The sequence below is a fragment of the Lemur catta genome, chromosome 9, assembly GCF_020740605.2.
Source record: "Lemur catta isolate mLemCat1 chromosome 9, mLemCat1.pri, whole genome shotgun sequence".
Taxonomy (NCBI): domain Eukaryota; kingdom Metazoa; phylum Chordata; class Mammalia; order Primates; family Lemuridae; genus Lemur; species Lemur catta.
In genome coordinates, this window is record NC_059136.1 from 47,824,427 (window position 1) to 47,845,838 (window position 21,412).

Sequence of the window (21,412 nt, forward strand, 5' to 3'; positions counted from 1 at the left end):
TGCGTGTGTGTGTGTGTGTGTGTGTGTGTGTGTATAGAGAGAGACAGAGCATACACATAAGAGAGCAAGAGAGCTGAATGCTTTTGAACTGCAATATTTTAAATGTAAATGATTCTTCTTAATTTTCTGAATAAATAATAAGATAATATAGCATCCTTTAGCTCTCAGAAATCTTAAGGAACAAAGCATTAGCTGAGTACTCCTTTTGTACTATATCTTTTCCACCTCCTTCTAGCCATAGTTCCTTCCTCCAAAATAAACACACCTATTAAGACTCGAGACGGGGAAATAAGAGATATGACTGAGGTATTGTATTTCAGAAAATATTTGAGTATGAAAGTCCCATAATGGAAAAGATGACTTTTTATGTTTTAGAACATTCTTTTTCTAATGAAAATAACAAAAGTTTGAAAGAGGACATGGATTTTAAAAAGTTGATCTGTAGGAGTTCCAGGTATTGCAGGAAATTGAGTACCATTTTGAATTGAAGAGCCTCCTGCAGTAGCATGGGCTTATCCTCAGTATTATCTGCTTATAACATCTTTACTCTGCAATATGAAAACCTTTAATGAAAAAGAATTCTACTTGACATTGTTTCTGGCATCATGATGAAACTGTATCTATTATAGGTTGGGGCAGGGAGTAATGTTAACTCATGTTTCTAAAATGGCTGCCCTCATATCAAGATTTTTTTCCCTCTTTGTGCCAGACACTTATAGCAAAGACATTATCATCGCCTCTAAAAGAAGTGCTGGCAATCATTGAAAGAACTGTCATCTATCTTAGATAATGGCAATTTAACCACATGGTAAATTGCTATTGTCATTTGATGCATTTTGATGAGAAGAATGTCATTGATGTTTTATTGCTTCCATGAATTTTAATGGGAAAATAAACCATTTGTGCCAAAACTGACTACAGTATACTTCTATGACACTGTAAAGATTGTGCATTTAAAAATTGACAAGTGCTTTCTTATGTGTTTTCTTAAAACTATGATTATTTCACATATATTGAACACTTAAAAATACATTGGGAAGGTGATTTTCTTCTCTGTTTCCTCAGCAGTGATGATTTGGCTTCTTGTCAGGGGATATCAGAAGGTAGGAGTCTTACATGGGGAACACTCAAAGCTAATTATGAGGATTTCTATCCTGAGGAACTGTCTTTAGATATATCTTCTTACAAGATTGTCTGGATGTAGAAAGGGAGGGTAGAGTTAGTAAGATCTTGGTTCACGTGATGTACTACAGTTTAAAATTACTTTTTTAAAAAGGCAGTTAATAGAGACTTTATTTATATAATTAATATTTTAGATATATATCTTATTTTTCTTTTGGAGAATTCCAAGTTTTGTTTCACAGGACCACCACAACCAGCACATAAGTTCAGTTCACCTGATCACATGTCAGTTTGAAGGTTCCCCAGGCCAACATGGAATTACTGAATAAGGCTTGCAAGGTTCAAGTTAAATGCAAGAAGACAAAAGACACACATTTCCATAGGTGCTGCCTGGAAATACTTAGGCAGATTGAGATCTAGAAATAGACTGATACTAGGCTGGTCTCTGTGAGTCACCTCATTTGAGAAAACCCAAACTTCCTCTTTTCAAGTCCCTTGGTGTTTCTGAAGCACACTAGCCAGCTCCCTCTGTCTTTAATGATTTGAAAGAATGCCAGCTCATCTCTCCTCCAGACTTGTCTGCTGAAAGAAGGATGGAGGCTCAGTGCCATCCAAGTCCAGAGGAAATGAATGGCACAGCTGAATATCATCAGGGTAATGATGGTATCTCGTTGCTCTCTAAATCTATTATTTGAGACAGAAATAGAGCAGGGGATTTTCCTGGCATTTCAATTATAAGAATTAGAAGGAAAATGTGAAAAATGTAGGGGCAGTGAGGGGAAAGTTTTGGAGAGAAACGCAGGGTGCACTTAACTTTCCTTTTTCCCATTAGAGAATACAATATTGCAAACCAGAGATTTGCTTTCAGTTTTAAAACAAACCATTTTCTAAATGATTTAACTTTCTAAAACTATGCAGTGGGATTAATTTTGGTTAATTGGTTGTCTTAATATTAGAATTTTAATGAAGGAAGTGATGTGTCCAAAACTTCTTGAACACTCTTTAAATCCTCTTGGCCTCCTGACCAGTTAAGATTTGCACAGGTGTGCTTCATCATGCCTCTCCTTCTGCATCTTGCTTCCCGCCCTATAGCCTCTCTGACACCTGGGATGGGAAGCCTGTGCCCTTACTTGGCCTTTACACAAGTGCTAAGAGAAATTACACAGGTGCTAATACTTTATGAATCAATTATTGACCTAAAAGGAAATATGAAGAAATAAGTAAATGCATTTTCATTTTTTTCTGCAGTTCCCTCTGCTTTTCTGAAAGAAATTTTACAAGTTTCATCAGAAGTTTCTATAGAAACAAACAGCAGTCACCTAGAGTGGTAGCAAATTGGAAAACACCTATTTATTGGCTTTTCTATATTCTAGGCCTGTTTCATTGCCTCACTTGTTCCTCATTTCTTCTCCCTAAGACCAGTAGAATCTCTCACACATAAGCCTTTGTCTCTGGCATAGTTTCTGAATAACTTAGTCTAAGACAGGTAATTTCATATCCCCCCAGATCGCTTTTGGCTTTCAGTCTACATTAGACAGATCCTATCAATCCCTTCTTAACCTTTAGTTTGGTGTCATCTAATTAGATTACCTGTGCTTGAGGAATATTCAGAAAATTATATCCCCAGGAAATGATCCTACAAGAAACTAAATGATAGCAAATATCTCTGTTTCATTCCTCCCTGGTTCTGTGTATGGCCACAATCCCAAAGGGAATTCAGATTATTTCCCTAACCCACATGGGCATCATTTGTGCTTATCTCCAGGGAATGGTGAAATAACTGAAAGTTTCTATAGAGTATGCATCAAAGACAATATCTTCCAAGATTTATAGCTGTTGCTATTTTTGTTGTTGTTGTTTCTATTCTGAGGTTATATAGGGGAAAACAGCAGTTGGTGATATAATTTTCTGACTTACTGCAGGAGGTAAAAATGTTGCACAGCTTCCCACCCAGGAAGATATTATGTAAACATTTTTCACTGCTAACAGGGTTTCATTATCAGGTAGAATACTATTTGAATTGATTTATAGACTAAGTAAATGTAATTTTATTAGTGCCTTCTTTTTGGTGATGGTCTAAATGCCATGGAAAATTTATGACAATCCTGACTTGTGTCATGCAAGCTATTTTTCTACATAAAGATGTTTTATCAAACAGTTCATTAGGTAATCAACTATTCATTCTTTCAGGCCACATGATCTTTAAAATTTTATTAAGTGCTCTCCATACCATAAAAATAAAACACAGAAAATGTGAAAAGAATTATGCATTACATATTTAAAATGATTTGGTCTTCAAAGACCATGGAATTAAGAAATGTGTCTAAGTATTGGTGTAAATGGCTTACTAATAAAAAATATTTTCATGTATTCAAACATGAAATAAGTTTAAATACTATAAATATACATAAGTAGTGGTATGGTAGTATTTATATTAATATGTATTCATATAAGAAAATAAAAAAGAGCTATAATGACAATTATAACATGTTTCAGTAATATTCTAACAGCACCTCAAAAATAAACCAAAACTGACCAAAATCTAACAAATATTTATAGCATATTAGATAAGAACTTAGACTTTGGCATGTCGCTGTCCTGGGTTCAAATGAGCTTGGGAGCATTATTTAACTCTTCTAATTTCAGTTCCATTCTTTATACTATTCAAATTATAATAAATAATTAGCAACTTACACTTCAACAGTGCTTACTATATAGTAGACAAGCTTTAAGTATATTATCTTATTTGATCTCAATGAAGTTATGAGGTGCTTTATTATTGTTTTCTTTTTATAAATGAGGAAACTGAGGCACAGAGAGATTCATTGACTCACCATGGTCAACTTGATTATAGATCCAAGATTTGAACCATGCAGTGAGCTCCACTGTCTGAGCTATAGTTCTTAAAAACAATACAGTTGATCCTCTCTATACTCAACTATAACCAACTATGGATTGAAAATATTCAGAAAAAAAACAATGCAATAGAAATAATACCAATTTAAATCCCAATACAATTTAACAGCTACTCACATAGCATTTACATTGTATTAGATATTATGAGTTATTTAGAGATGATTTAAAGTATGTGGGAGGATGTGTGTAGTTTATATGCAAACACTAGGCCATTTCATATAAGCATCCTCATTTTGGTGTGTGTGTGGGGTGGGGTGTCCTGGAACCAGTCTTCCTGAGGATATCATAGTATGACTGTATTTATCTCATTGGTACTATGCTTTGTTCTAAATTATTAAATACTATAAAATAAGTAAAGCTTTCCATACAATGCCTGGTATGTAGTACACCCTCATTACAAGATTTTTGTTACTTGTGTTTGCCATCATTTGTAGGGATAACACCACTGATTTACACTATGTCATTGAATACTTCAGCACATTTCCCAAAAGAGGAATTGCTTGAAAGTAAAAGATTCTACAACACAAAGTAACAGGAATACAGTTTAAGTTAATAACTCATTCAGCCTTCTTTAGACTTTAAAAATATGTTCTATTTCCTTTGGGGAAAAAAAGAACCAAAAGAAGCTTTTCAATATGGTCAGAGCCAGGGCTAAAACAACTAGCCAGTTTAAGGCAAAAAACTGTTTAATATGTACACTAAGTAAGACATTAAAATAATAAATATAGTTTATACATACACAGATATTATATCAAACTAATTATTTTTACTAAGCAATTTGGTTTCAGAGCTAAATTTCTATATTTATACTTAAGATTTGTTTGTAGTTACTTTTAATTGTTTATTTTAACAAACAAACAAAAACCACAGAACCATGATATTTGGAATATATAGATGTTACAGACTCCTGGGTCTGAGATGGTGGACTAGAAGCAGCCAGCACATGTTACTCCCATGGAGAACATTGAAAGTGGTGAGTAGATACTCAATTTGGGATGGCTCATTGGGGATAGAGCATTAAGATTCAACAGAGAAGTAATAAGAGGCATCAAAAGCAAGGAAGAGGGAAGTAGAGAGACTAGCCCAGCTGAATTGGTGGTAGCTGGGAGAGGCATACATGTGTGGAGAAAGGATAGGTGAGAGACTCTTAGCACCCTACAGTCCTCCTGCAGACTTTGCAATCAGAGCCATGAGAAGGCCTCTCCACTCTGTGGACCTCTGGAATGATACAGAGAGCTTCCTGAAAACTGCATAATGGCATTGCTCTGGGGAAGAAGCATAGAATCAACTAGGTATAGAGGGAACATACCTCAAAATAATATAAGCCATCTATGACAAACCCATAGCCAACATTATCCTGAATAGGGTAAAGTTGAAAGTATAGCCTGTGAGAACTGGAACAAAACAAGGATGACGATTTTCACCACTGTCATTCAACATAGTATTAGAAGTCCTAGCCAGAGTGATCAGACAAGAGAAAGAAATAAAGGGCAACCACAGCAGAAAAGAGGAGGTCAAACTATCCATGTTTGCTGAAGATATGATCTTATGTCTAGAAAATCTAATTCCTCCAATAGACTTCTGGAATTGATAAAATAATTCTACACAGTCTTAGGTTATAAAATTGATGTACACAAATCAATAGTATTTCTATACACTAATAACAGCCAAGCTGAGAATCAATCTAAGAACTCAATACCAATTATTACTAGTTCCTATGAGTCCATTAAGCATTACATTGCTGCAAAAACAAACAAAACAAACGTATAAACAAAAACCCCCAAACCTAGGGATATACTTAACCAAAGAAGTGAAAGGTCTCCACAAGGAGAACTACAAAACACTGACGAAAGAAATCATTGATGACATAAATAAATGGAAAAAACCTCTTGGATTTGAATTGAATATTGTTAAAATGTCCATACTTCCCAAAGGATTTATAGAGTCAGTGCCATTCCATCAAAGTATCAATCTCATTCTTGACAGACTTAGAAAAATCAATCCTAAATTTCGCAAGGAATCAAAACGTGCATGAATAGCCAAAGCAATCCTAAGCAAAAGGAACAAATCTGGAGGTATCATATTACCCAACTTCAAATTATACTACAAGGTTACAGTAACCAAACAGCATTGTACTGGTATCAAAGTAGACACATAGATCAATGGAACAGGATAGAGAACCCAGAAATAAAACCATACATCTTCACCCAACTGATCTTCAACAAAGAAGACAGAAACATACACTGGGGAAAAGACCTCCTATTTAATAAATGGTGATGGGAAAATTGGATAGCTGTATGGAGAATAATACAACTAGATCCCTACTTCTTACCGTATACAAACAATAACTCAAGTTGGATTAAAGACTTAAATGGAAGACCTGACAACATAAAAAGTCTAGAGGACAACTTAGCAAAAACTTTTCTGGATATTGGCCTAGGCAAAGAAATTATGACTGAGACCCCAGAGGCAAATGCAACAAAAATAAAAATAAAGAAATGGGACTTAATGAAACTAAAAAAATTTCTGCATAGCAAAAGACATAATCCACAGTGTAAACAGGCAACCTACAGAATAGGAGAAAATACACATCTGCCAAAGGATTAATATCCAGAATGTACTACCCCATTAAAAAGTGGGCAAAAGATATGAACAGACATTTTTCAAAGAAGATGTATAAATAGCCGAGAAACATGAAAAAGTACTTAACATCACTAATCATCAGGGAAATGAAAATTAAAGCCACAATGAAACACCACCTTACCCCAGAATGATCATCATTAAAAACTCAAAAAACAACAGATTTTGGCATGGATGCCATTAAAAAGGGATGCTTATACATTATTGGTGGGAATGTAAACTAGTACAATGTCTGTGGATACAGTTTAGAGATTTCTCAGAGAACTAAAAGTCGATCTACTATGCATGCAACCCAGCAATACCACTATCGGGGATCTACCCAAAGGATAAGTCATTTTATAAAAAAGACACTTACACTCCTATGTTTATCACAACACAATTCTCAATTGCAAAGATATGGAATCAACCTGTGTGCCCATCAACTGATGAGTGGCTGAAGAATATATATATATATATACATATATATATATATATATGAAGAAAAATTACCTATTGGGTACAATGTACACTATTCAAGTGATGGGTAATTTAAAAACCTAGACTTCTCCACTAAAAAAAAAAAAAATGATGTTACATCTTTCTGATTGGTTGGTATAGAATGTTTAGTTTTTAATAAATGTAAAAAGTAGGAATTTCTTTAAAACTGTTTAGGAACATTTATTTTAATACTTTAAGGTATTTATCTAGGAATAACTTCATACCCAAAAAGATGCATCACTGACTTTTTTCCTAGGGTAATTTGGCAACCCAGACGTAATAAAACTCTGTCTTCCTTGGATGTTGAGCATATAATGAGCTCTTCATTATCACATGTGTTTACAAGTAAGAAATTACTTCCTCCAATCTTATGACCCCAAAGGAAAGTTGAGAATGCCAATTCTATTTTTGGCATAAGTTGTGGAACTAAATATATAGAGACTAGAAAAACTATTGAGAAGAAAGCAACACAGTAAAAAAAAAAAATGAACAACAAAAAACAGCACCATTGTCATTAATTGTGGTTATACAGCAATTTTTTTTATTGCATAGTGTTTTCAAGAGCTTAGGGTCTGGGCTCAGAGAATGTTTGACTCTTATCCACAGGAGAACATGAAGTCAAGAGGAGTTTAGCAGAGAGGAGGTAGATACATTTCAAAGGCTTAACAGCTTTTCTAGTGGCAAGTCTTACAGCATTACCATAAATATTTCGCTATATCCTATTTTGTGATTGACATTAGTTTATCTGATTAAATATTTAAAACATATATATATATACAGTCAGTTCCAGATATATTATAGCCCAATCTTTATCATGAGGCTCCTTTCCTTCTTCTCCACATACACAAAACCCTCATTCTGCTTCTCAGCATTTCAGATCTCCCTGTTAAGTGTCTAAGTCAGGAATACATTTCCTGTGGGTATCATCCATTCAATAAACACTTATTGATCCCTTACAGGACAAATCAAGCATCAATCAGTGATAATTGTTCTCAAGGGGCTCACAGTATACCAAGAAAGAAAAGACAGAAGTAAGATAGTAGTACGAAATAAGATAGTTCATACGGATAAACAAAATGAGCACTTAAGCGAGTGGACTGGGATTTTGTCTCTCTGGGAAAGCTTTCCCAGAGGCATGCCAACTGTAATCCTAAAACTTAAGTAGGAATCAGATAAATGATAAGAAGGACCTGGGAAGAAGGGTATTTAATTTAGTTTGAGTTAAAAATATTTTTATTTCTTTCTTGAATGTTAAAACAATCTTCTATTAACTGGCGTGAATATGATAGCTTCCCACTGTAATGGAAGCTGAAGTTTATGCCTTATTCCCATAATTCTCTTTTACCAAAACCTCTTGGTAAAGTATAGAATAAAAGGAAACAAAGGAAATGAACAAAAATAAAAGAGATTGTGTAGAAAAAATATATCCCATTAATTCAGTAGTTCTTTATGGTATGGGGGCTGGATTTTGCTATCTCAGGGACATTTCACAATGTCTGGGAACAACTTGATTGTCACAGCTGGGGGTGGGAAGAAGTGCTGGGGTTGCTACTCATATCTAGTTGGTAGATGACAGAGATGGTGCTAAAATTTCTGCAACACTCAAGACAGCCCTCCATAACAAAACAGTTATCTAGTCCAAAATGCCAATGATGTGGAGACTGAAAAGCCCTGCACTAAACTGATCATTAGGCATAAACACAAACAGGGCCATGTTTGCTGAGAGACATAAAAGAAGCAAAAGTAGAAAGTTCACTATTTTTTTATCACTCATATAGATTGATACTAATGGCCTAGTGACTATTTGTAAAGGTGAGAGTTATGCTTTCATATCCTGCAACCATTGTATTTTGCTCAGAGAATAAGGTTTGTACATTGTTTTAAAAAATCCCCTGATGAGGAGACACCCTGGCATCTTGAATAGTTCAGTGCAATTTCTATTTATTGACTTATAAAGCACTAAGAAGTTTTCTTGTGTCCAGGTGAAAACACCCTGTGGCAATTTTTTTTTTTTTAGGTGCTATCTATAGTCTTGGAAAGGAGTCTATGAATTTTGACTACAATGATGCTTATATGGTGATGGAGTCAGATTTACAAGGGCTTCTGTGGCATAAGATTACCTTAGTGACTTCCCCCTGTATAGAGTCTGGGCTCAAGCTTTGCCAGTTTAGAAACTTATCCTCATCTTTGTTCCAGGTTGGTTATATGAGGGGTATTTATTTTCCATACTAAGCTCATATACCAAAAATATTTTAAAAAATGACAATTGGCAAAATATTTATTTAAAATGGCATTGAGGGAGGAGACTAAAGAGACATGATGAATAATTGTAATATAGTATATTAGATTGGATCCTGGAACAAAAAAATACATTACTTTAAAATCTTGTGTAAAACTGAAGAAATTTCAATAAAGTCTGAATTCAGTTAGTAGTAATGTACCAATAATAATTTCTTAGTTTTGATAAATATACCATAGTTATGTAAGATGTTAACATTTTAAGGAACTGGGTTAAAAATATATGAGAATTTTCTGTATAACCTTTACAACTTTTATGTAAATATAAAATTATTTCCCCCCAATTTTATTTCTAAAAAAATTATTGAGGAGGAGAATGAAATGAATAAATAGGTAAGCAATTTTTATTTTGTAAGCCATTTCTTAAAAAAAAAAAACTAGTTGTAAATTAAAAGCACTAAAACAGTTTATTGCAATTATGTAACTCAAATATCAGTTTTTTTTTTTTAATTTAATTTTATTTTTTTTTATTTCAGCTCATCATGGGGGTACATAAGTTTAGGTCATATACATTGTCCATGTCCTGCCCATCCCCCCGAGTCAGAGTCCCAAGCGCGTCCGTTCTCATTCTCCAGACAGTGCGCCTGGCACTCATCATGTAGTCATACCTCCAAATATCAGTTTTAAATTGTTTTTTTAAATTTCTCATTTCATTGAAATCTTAATCTATTTTAATTTCACATTAAAATGAATATTTTAATCAGATGTTACAACTACAGCTTTATAGTCCAGAAGTAGCTCATGTTTATTTGGCCATTATAAGTTGATGTATTTTAAATGATTTGTCAACATTTGAAAATTGAAGATTTCATATAAAGATACAAATTCCCTGTTTCTCTCAAAAAATCAGAAGATCTGGCAAAACTTGGCCAAGGGTTCATATATGTCTGAACATTTTGAATAAAAGTGTCCTCCCTTATCCTGGGCATAGGCTTGCCAGATGGCTACACAACCCCTCCCTTTTATTCCACACTCCCATCCCATTTATTTCACACTCCCACTCCCATCCCATTCCAGGTCAACTGCGTGCCTTTCAGCATCCAATATCCGGTTTGTATTTCACCTCTCAATATTAAATACATATGAGCATTTTGTATTTTTACTAATTTAAAATGTTGAGAGATTTCATTAAGCTAATTTGCCTGTAAACTTATTAGACTAAACAAATTATTTCCTGGAGTTCCACTTATGGAACCTTTTTACCCTGTTTATAGGCATCAAAATTTTCTAAGTTTCACCCAACTTGTTTCAGTATGGTAGATAAAGGATGCATCCATTTTCCTTTCTCTTCCAATATCTACATAATTTGGAACAAATTTATTTGTTCTATATAGCCCTGAATGGTAGACTTCTCTACTTCCCAATATATTTTTTTTAATTTTTCAGAACTTTTTTCTTAGATTGATATGATAATGCCATCCCACTTGCCAGTCTCCCAGAAATAGCAATGAGTAATATAAACTCAATAAGAGATCTTCATGGTTGGCATTCTGTAGAATCAAATGTTTTGTTCTTGGAATTAATCAATAATAATTTTTACAAATGTTATTCTTTTGCTTAGAGCAGTAGACTTTCTTGTTTATCTGCATTCCTAATATTTTAGGATTCGCTGACCCAATTCCCAAAACTAGTCTCCTCATTGGCAAGGATTTTTTTCCCTTTTCTCTTCTTATCTTTATTTCTCTTTATGAAGGTCATGAATGCCACTTTAGAGGAATGCTCTACTTGTTAAGCAGGAAAAAATTTCTAATGAATCCCCGTTATTTTGGGAAATGGTTGGCTGTCATGCTGCCTTCATATCACCAAGGATTCATTAAGCTTATTAGTATAAATAAAATGATTGGAAGGCAGAAGATAGTAAGCCTACCTAAAAACAAACTGCTTTGAGATATTTTAAAAATTGCTTAACACCATCATTTCCACACCAGGAGCCACAATCTGTCCACAGTAATTCCTAACAATTCATGGAAGCATAGTTATAGGATTGTAAGGAAACATTAACAGTTTGATAGTTGGATATATTTGAAAGAAATAAAATTGTATTTCTTTAAAAAAACGCTATTTAATCCTGAGTTTTTATGTGCTACCATGCCTTGAATTATCTTGTATTAATGAGCCTTTAATTTTTTTAAGACAGAGTACTTTCTAAACTGACTTCTCAGGCTATATAGTAAGTTTCACAAATATGTACTCTCAGGGCACCCCGTACTTTTCTTTTGTAGTGTTTTTCCTGATTATATAATCAACATGTTTGGGCTGTTTCATGTTTGTCTCTTTCACTATAATATGAGGTGCATGAAGGCAAGGCCTGATTCACAACTGTGAGGTCAAAAGTTCTCATACAGTTGAGTGCATCATAGCTTTTACTATACAATGTTGTTTGAATGAATGAATATATAAATAAGTGAATAAATACATTGTGTCTCTGCATTTGAAACAAAATAAATATTTCAAAATAAGTTGTACATTATAAATGTATATAATTTTTATTTTCCAATTAAATAAATAAATAACTAGAAATATAATAGAGCTTTAACGATTTTTAAAGTATATGGGGAAAAATCATACGACTTGACGTTTTTAGTCTCATCTCCAGGCCTACCATTTTTACTCTCTTAAATTCATCCTGCATTTGGCAACTGGACTGATGGACTGACATGACTAAGTTAAGTGCCTTTCTGATACCCTCAAAGTATCCCCTTAGCTTTGGCAAAAAAACAAAATCTATCAACTTCCTTGGCCTATCAAGATTCTCCCCAAATCCCAGCAACCTTAGATGTTCTGGGAATTCCAAAGTTTTCCTATATCAATGTACTATTTAGTGTTCCTTTTCCCCCTCCCTAGAAGCCCATTCTGAATTTCTACTTTAAAATCATATGTCCTCACTTTTCAACATTCATCTCTGACAAGATGCCTTCTCTAAATTCTTAACTAGTAAAAATATGCATCCTTTTATCTTCCCATAGCACCTGCTTACCATTATCTTAGCACTTAACAACCCATCATTACAAGTATCTGTTTGTATACATTTAAGACTGCAAGCCCCTTAAAGGATCAGGCCCTATCATATTCATCTTTGCATTGAATTCTTCTAAGTCAGTGTTTAGTGTTGAATAAATATCTCCATAAAATAATTATAACAGATCATCAAATATTTGTTTGACTTCCCTTAGGAGAAAGTGATAACCAAATTACCCTGAGATTCATCTTTGATGAATTGCCTTTTTATGTTGCATTTGATTGAAACATTTAAATTGTTAACTTTAGCCTTTTTTTTCTTACATTTAGGTATATTTCACTTTACTTATTAAATAAAATTTTAAAAACTATTTTGAGCACTTACTACATGTTATACACTAAGCCGACTTCCTTACCATTAAGAGATGAAAAACATAGCTGCTGTCATGAAGGAGATTCATAGATAAACAGATAATTAAAATAGAGAATTCGTGCATTAATAAAAGTAAGGATTTGGAGAATAAGCTTTCATTAGCTGAACTAAAATTAATATTTCAGATGAAGGAAATAACATGTGAAAAGCTAAGGAAGTAACTTCTAGAAGTGCATTTTGAAATTATAAATTGTTAGCTGAGGTTTCCTGCTTTTGCAGATGTAGGCCAGTTAGTTTAATCCCCAGTTCTAAATCTTAAGGAGGTCCAAAGTCTTCTACAAAATTTCAGAGAATTTTTTTAGGCCAGTAAGTGGAGACTTAATGTGTCATGCTTAATTCTACCTTCAGATTTCTGCTTTCTGAATTTTTTGATTGTGTCCATTCTACACAAATTCAAGTGGTCATTGCCCCAGTTTCATCTAAATAAACAAAAACATTTTTAAATATTCGGGTGATACCTTGCTCGATTATTTTTCTGGATAATTTGAAAAAGAATGAGGGCAGTATGCATCAAAGGTGGCAAATAACTTGAAACTGAAAATTACACACTTTTGTTTAACATTTTGTCCAATCAGTTCTGTGAGGTCTTTTCCTGACTTCTTCATTACACATCATCTTCATACTTTTTTCTATTCTTACTTATCAGCTCTCTTCTGCTCTCATTCCTTCCTGGATGGCCTTAAGATCGTTATGCTATATATATGTGTGTGTGTGTATGTATATATTGTGCACAGTAATCTATCCTATCTTACCTCCTAATTTGTCTTATTTTCTTACTGGCAAAATAGATTAAGTTGGATTTTCTTTTATCAAAAGCATAATGAATCAGTAATTCACATAAATCATTTTATTACTGATTTAATGCCATGTGTTTTTAATCTTAATATTAATGGGATGATTCAGTGAAACGAAGACTAAAGAGAGGCAGCACTGTACATAAACATGACTTTCATGACTAAGTTAAATTACTAACAACCAAGAACTAGAGAAAACTGAATTTACTTTTTTTTTGCCTTTAAAAATCTGTACATTTCTCATCTTTAATAGGAATTGCATTTGCTGGGTTTTAATCAAATTTATCTGATCCTGTGCAGTCTGCTTTTTGCTGATATTAATTCTCTTCCTTTCATAGCATCGTTTCTGTTTTCCAGTTCCCTGCTTTGGGTTCTTTTCATTATTATTCCACATTTATATGCTTCCTTTCAGTGAAGACATGGATTAGACTTTCATTCTTATGCAGATGACATTCAGATGCATTTGAAGATTAGTCCTAATTGTTACTCTGTTTCTGACAGTTTATTAATTTCTCATGAAGACACAGAGACTGGGATGTTCAGTTAAATATTATTAAACTAAACTACTTATTGATAGTTTCAGATGCTGATTTAAATAGCTTTTATCATTCACATTCAGATACTTTGTGTGCATGTATGTGTTTCATGACCAACTGTCAAGAATCTGAGAATTCTAATTGATTCAGAGAACAGTTTCTATACCTGATTATCTATAGTTTAAAAACAAGTTTTTGGTATTTAGGGAAATAATTTAGCATTTTTTCGGGCAGATTACATTATATAATATATTTAAAAAATAAAGGAAAATGAAAACAAAATGTAATTCTGACACACGAAAATATTTATATCCATATTGCTAGACATTACTTAAATTCCTACTTTTATGTTTAGGTTGATGGAATAAACTATAGTGTATGATTTCACTTCACCACAATATAGTAAACATAAATGGAATAAACTACAGTGTATGATTTCACTTCACCACAATATAGTAAACATAACTTTGTATATAACTTTTCTTCCAATACACTATTAAGAGTTTCCTTCCTAGAAAGGAAGAGAAAGAAAAAGTGTGTTTGAACATAGTCCTTCAAAGTATATGTGTGTAGAAAGACTAAAATCCTGACACTCAACGAAAAAAAAATCTCCATTTTTAATGGAGTTCTATTTTCTATGTGAAAATTATTATGAGGTCATTTGCCTTTTATTTCTTTTAAATTCATTTTTTTCTCCACAATTCCTATTTGTGTCCATTAAAAGAACAGCGTTTACTTCTGGTGGTGGTCTTCTCACTTGTCTTATTTTCCATTCCCATTTTGTAATATATTTCTACCAAGTTTTATCCATTTTTATGGCAAATCTGTTATGACCTCAGTTGAAAATTAAGCCCCTTTTTATTTTCTGGGTATTTTTTTCTCAGATCACTAAATTTTTTATTAAAAATGTACTACTTTGATTTGTAAAGTATTTTTTACAACTTTGGAAATGTTTATTTTCTCTTTGAGCTAATATAGCTTTTGCATCTCCTATAATTTTTATCTGAGAAATTATTTAATATTATGAGCTATTTTGTTTTCTCGAAGTCAATTTTTCATCAACACATTGTTTTACATTCAAAGCATATACATCTGCCAACATGGGAATGCTTTTCTTAGCATCCCTAAAGCATTGTAATTTGACCATCTCTAATGTTAATGATCATGTTTTAATATTAAAAGAATAAGTTTCTATGAAATGTTTCATTGGAAATGGACACCTTGTTATTTGTATACAAGCTTACCTTGGTTTGGTTAAAATGAGTTTGTTCTTTATTTCTGCAAGAGGCACAGGAGAAAGACTCCCAAATTACCGAATGAGGAAAATAAAATGTGTAAATAAAACAAGTCCTCTTTTATGTCACATCCTAAGAATATCCTTTCCTGATCAGTTACCTACTCCCATAGCATTTTGTAAATCCAACTTTATCTACTAGTTTAGTATTTCTCTTTCCTTCTAGAATATAATCTCATGAGGGCAAGGATCTTGACTGTCTTGTTGATCTTTCCATCTCCAATGCCCAGCATAGGGTTTCAAACAGAATATGCATTCATTTCATGTTTGTAGAATTCATGATTTTGCAGAATAAAAACTGTGCAGCACTCAGCTTTCACAAATGAGTTGAAAATGTATTATGTAATATGGAATAGGTACAATTTATCAGAAAAGTTATAGTTCTTGTGAAATATGAATGTTCATTTTTTCAGTAAAAATTTGATTTAATATTTCACTAAACAAAATTTCTTAACCATGTGATTGTATTTTTTCTAGACACAGAAAATAATATTTAATCAATAAATAAAAAAATAATTTTTCTTTGGGTCATTAGTCATATATTGCTGCAATATAACTGCTTAATATCAGTTTATAACTGTAAACTCTCTATATAGAGAGAATTTTACATAACTATAATAAATCTAATCCTCTCAAACAACCAACATTAAATATTTCTTATCTATTAACAGATAACATTCTTATGTCACTAGTCTGGAATATAAAATAAATTCATATTTTTAAAGGCATAAATCTTTTTAGTGCCTAAGCATTGTGTCACCATTCTCTTTTTTTCCCCTCTCCTTGTGCTTACTCAGTCCCTGGAGACAGTCTTTTGCTTCCAGGGGACAAAATAAAAATTAAAATCAGTCCACCAAAAGCCCCTCTCTCTGCTTCTATCAAACGTCATGATAGACTTATTCATTTATCTATACTTTTGTTGCCTATGCTTTTGGTATAATATGAAAAAAATCATTGCCAAGACCAATGTCAAGGAGATTTTTCTCTGTTTTCTTCTAGGAGTTATATGGTTTCAGAATTTACATTTAAGTCTTCAATTCATTTCAAGTTCATCCTTGTATATGCTATAACACAAAGGTCCAGTCTCATTCTTTTGTGTATGAATATTCTGTTTTCTTAACACAACTTACTAAAGACTATTATTTCCCCATTGTGTACTTTTGGTACAAGAAAAGATGAGTTAACTATGCATGTATAGGCTTCTTTCTGGATTCTCTATTCTGTTTCATTGCTCTACATGTCTGTTTTTATGCCAGTATCATACTGTTCTAATTACTAGCTTTGTATAGGTAGTCATGTACCACATAATGATATTTGGCCAATTGGCTCTCAGTTACAAAGGCAGTCCCATAAGATTATATAATGGAGCTGAAAAACTCTTACCACCTAGTGACTTCATAGCCATCCTAACATCATAGCACAACCCATTACTCACTTGTTTTATGGTGATGCTGGTATAAACAAACCTGCTGCTCTGCCAGTGATATAAAAGTATAGTACATACAATTTTATACACTATACTAGATAATGATAATAAACTATGTTACTAGTTTATGTATTTACAATATACTATACTTTTTAATCATTATTTTAACATGTACTCTTTCCAGTTATTAAAAAAGTTAACAGTAAAACAGTCTCAGGCCTCTCAAGAGATATTTCATAGGAAGACATTGTTATCATAGCAGATGACAACTCCATGTATGTTATTGTCCCCAAAGACCTTCCAGTAGGACAGGATGTGGAGGCAGAAGACAGTGATATTGATGATCCTGACCCTGTGTAAACCTAGGCTAATGTGTGTATTTGTGTCTTAGATTTTAATAAAAAAAATTTAAAAGGAAAAAATATTAAAAATAGAAATGCTTATAGGGTAAGCATATAAAGAAAGAAAATGTTTTTGTATAGCTGTAAAATGTATTTGTGTTTTAAGCTAAAGTGTTATTACAAAACATTCAAAAGTTAAAAAAAATAAAAATTTGTAAGGTAAAAAAGTTACAGGAAGCTAAATTTAATTTATTATTCAAGAAAAATAAATAAATTTAGTGTAGCCTAAATTTACAGTGTTTGTAAAGTCTACAATAGTATATAGTAATGTCCTAGGCCTTTACGTTTACTCTCCACTCACTCACTTATTCGCCCATAGCAACTTCCAATTTGGATGGGCATGGTGGCTCATGCCTGTAATCCTAGCACTTTGAGAGGCCAAGGTAGAGGATCACTTGAGGTTAGGAGTTCAAGACCAGCCTGAGCAAGAGCAACACCCCATCTCTACTAAAAATAGAAAGAAATTAGCTGGACAACTAAAAATATATAGAAAGAATTAGCTGGGCATGGTAGTACATGCCTGTATCCCCAGCTACTCAGGAGGCTAAGCCAGGAGGATTGGTTGAGCCCAGGATTGTGAACTAGCCTGACGCCATGGCACTGTAGCCTAGGCAACACAGTGAGAATCTGTCTCAAAAAAAAAAAAAAAAAAAAAAAAAGACACAAACAAACAAAAAACTTCTAGTCTTGCAAGCTCTGTTTATGCTAAGTGCCCATGATAAAAATGTGTACCATTTCTTTATCTTTTGTACCATATTTTTTCTTTTTAATGTTTAGGTATGTTTAGATATACAAATGCTTACCATCATGTTATAACTGCCTTCAGTATTAAGTACAGTAGCATGCTGTTTATGTTTGTAGCCTAGGAGCAATATGCCTTACAGCGTATGTGTGTAGTAGGCTATTCGAGTTAGATTTGTATAGTTAAGTGTACTCTATGATATTTGCACAATGACAAAATCACCTAACAACACATTTTTTAGAATGTTATCTCTGTATCTCCATCCTTAAGCAATGTAAGACTGTAGTTTGAAACCAGGGAGTGTGATTCCTTCAGCTTTGTTCTTCCTCAGGATTGCTTTGGCTATTTGAGGGGAACAAAATGACACGATAGAATCTCAGGCTATTAACTTTGTTACAAATTGTGGGTGGTAAGGATGGATTTCAGATCCCATTGATGGTGGTTAGGCAAAGCAGGATTAGAAAGAAATTTGAAGTTTGTGGGTAGCACTTGCCCTGACCTGACTCTATGAGATCAGAGATAATTCCTGTTCCTGACTGGGATACAGCCACACCATTCTCTCAATGTCCAGATCCATTGACTGTTGATTGTTCATCTTTAAGTACCAGCTCTTAGCCATTTCCAGTCATTTCATATTTGTTACTAAGAATATTTATTGTCCTGCCTCACATGGCCCAATGAGAAACCCTTAAATAAGTCTTTTGTGGGTACATCTCCCATAATCTGAGCTGCTCTGACTTGGTGCCTTTCTTGAGGTTTGAGCTGTTCATACTTGTCCATTGTTAGGTGGTCATACACTATTAGACTCTTTGATATTCCAAAGTACAAGTTAAGTTTCTTGAGGCAATAGAAACTATTAAATTAAAATTAATGTTTCTTGTTTAGTTTATCAGATCTTGTGCAGCAGAAGAAATATAGTTTATTCCATTGCCAATGCATGGTTACTCTCAGAGAACGTCAAGTTACTCTCTGACTCTATGAATTTTTATCTTAATTCCTGGCTAATGAGAAAAGAAGTCAACAAGTCACTATAGATATTGAAAGAAATAGAATTCTACTAGGGGCAAAATTACAAAGTTTCCTAACTCACAGGTGAACCAAAAAAAAAAAAAAAAAAAAAAAAGGAAATACTACAAATACATTTGGATTCAATTTAATTTTTCTAGTGGATCTATCATTTTCCATGCCATATATTTCAGCAAACAATTTTAATCATAACAATTACATTTCTCTGAAATGGCAAAGGCCTCACTGGATGAGAATGTAACTTCCAGGCTCTATTAATCTCATTACATCTCTTAGGAGAAGCCATTCAGAGCACATAGTTAACTACATAATATAATGATTTCAGGCCTATGAGAGATTATGAGTGATATAGTATAGTCCAACTATCTAAGTTTACAAGTAAAGGAACTGAAGTCCAGATAGTTTGAATTTGCTCAAGTGCAAACACCAGGTTGAGGATGTGGGGATAATTGAAGATACAAGAACTACAAAGCTCTTTGGACTTCATCCTAATGACTCCTTTAAAGATGTAGGCTATCGTGCTCCTCATAACAAAGAAATGTTTCTTGCCAGAAATCTTTCAACAATCCTAAGATACAGCCTTAGAATAGCAGACAGCAGGACTTAATTGTTCATATAGAATTAATGAATTCTTGGTGGATGAGAACATTCAACCTAGGGTAGAAGCTTGAAATTGATACTAAGGACATTGAAGAAACCATAAACAAAACCAAATCTTTGTTGTGACTTTCAGTATTTTATTCATTTACTCATTCATTCATTGAGTGTCTTCCATGTGACAGGAGCAAGCCTATGCACTGGTGATACCAAGGTGAACAAAACCAAGTCTTTGCTTTCATGAAGCTAATATTCTAATGTGGGAAACAAACAATAAGCAACTATATATATGTATGTGAAGGTGATAATTAAGAAACTAAAGTTTAGGGAGATTCATCGGAATAGGCCATTTATGGAATACTATTTGAACAGAAACCTATACCAGGTAAGAACAATAGCAAGTGCTAGGGTCTTAAAGTGGGAATATTTTCAGTATGTTTAAAGAATTATAAGTAAGTGAGTGGAAAGACCTTTATAGAATTTACAAATCCTGAGAATTTGTTGGAACAGGATCACAAAGTCCTTAAATATTATAAAAAATCATGAAGGAGAAATTCAAGAAGAAAAATTCAAGAAGGAGAGAGTGAAAGATATACTTCAGGGCAAAATGGGCCAGGAGACAACTATAGACAAGCTCCAGTTGGTATATTCTGTGAAAAAAGAATCCTTAACCTATGAATCATAGCCTTCTTACTCAACCAAGAAATAAAATGTCAGCTTGTCTTACTTGTGTAGTTGAAATACTATATCTAGCACAAATCTAAATGCCTGAAGGTTACAGTTAAAGCAAAACATATTTCATTGTACTTACCCTTATTCCTAGGGTTTTCCAAAACATAGTTAACTATATGTATTTGACCTGAGGAAAAAATAGAAATATATTAATAGAGAGAACAGGGATGAATCTTTCTGGCTTCTGTTCCTACACATATCAGGTTTAACAGTATTTCTCTGCATGTACTGGATTATTGTATTCCACAAGCAAAACTGTCAAATGTATAAGGTAGTCACTTCTATCTTCATTTTTAAAAACATAGGTAACATGTGAATAAAATAAGCAGAATATTGTAAAATGGCAACTCTGTCCAAGGCACTAAGAATTAAGATAATCACAGATATAGGAAATTTATTAAAAGTATATATTAAAAATTAAAAATATAGTAATTCATTATAAGCTGCTCAAATCAAGATGTTAGTATTTTTTATGAGAATAAGCTTTCCCATTCAGAATATGGCCTGTCTTTCCATTTTTATAGGTTTTATTAAATGTGCTTAGGTTTTCTTATTAGTAATTCTTTTCATAGAGATCTTATATCTTTCCTGCCAAATGTATTTTCAAAATTATATATACATTTTTTGCTGCTTTTATGAATTGAAGTTTTCCATTTGAATTTTTAACTTTTGTTGTTATAAAATAAAACTATAAATTTTCATATGTATATATTTTTAAAATCAATTAATGGGACTCAAATATAACATACTATATTGTAGTAGATACATTATTAAATCTCTGGAATTTAAAAAGGCAAAAATCATATTACATGTAAATAATAACACATTATTTCTTCAAATTTTGTAACCCTTTTCAATTTTTTGTTATTTATTTATCCTTTTTTTCTTACTTTGGCTGTTACTTTTAAGACAGTGATCAGTGTTATCACTAATTGTGGGCATCCATGTTTTGTTCTAACTTTTAATAGCAAAAGTTGTTATATTTTATTCTATCACCTAGTAGTTGTTTTGATTTTATAC

At 32.9% G+C, this 21,412-nt stretch overlaps 1 protein-coding gene across 3 annotated transcripts in view; it reads left to right on the forward strand.

The window, feature by feature from the left end:
- Positions 1-21,412, forward strand: part of CSMD3 (CUB and Sushi multiple domains 3) — a 1,082,068-nt gene that overhangs the window by 512,376 nt on the left and 548,280 nt on the right. The window lies entirely within an intron of this gene.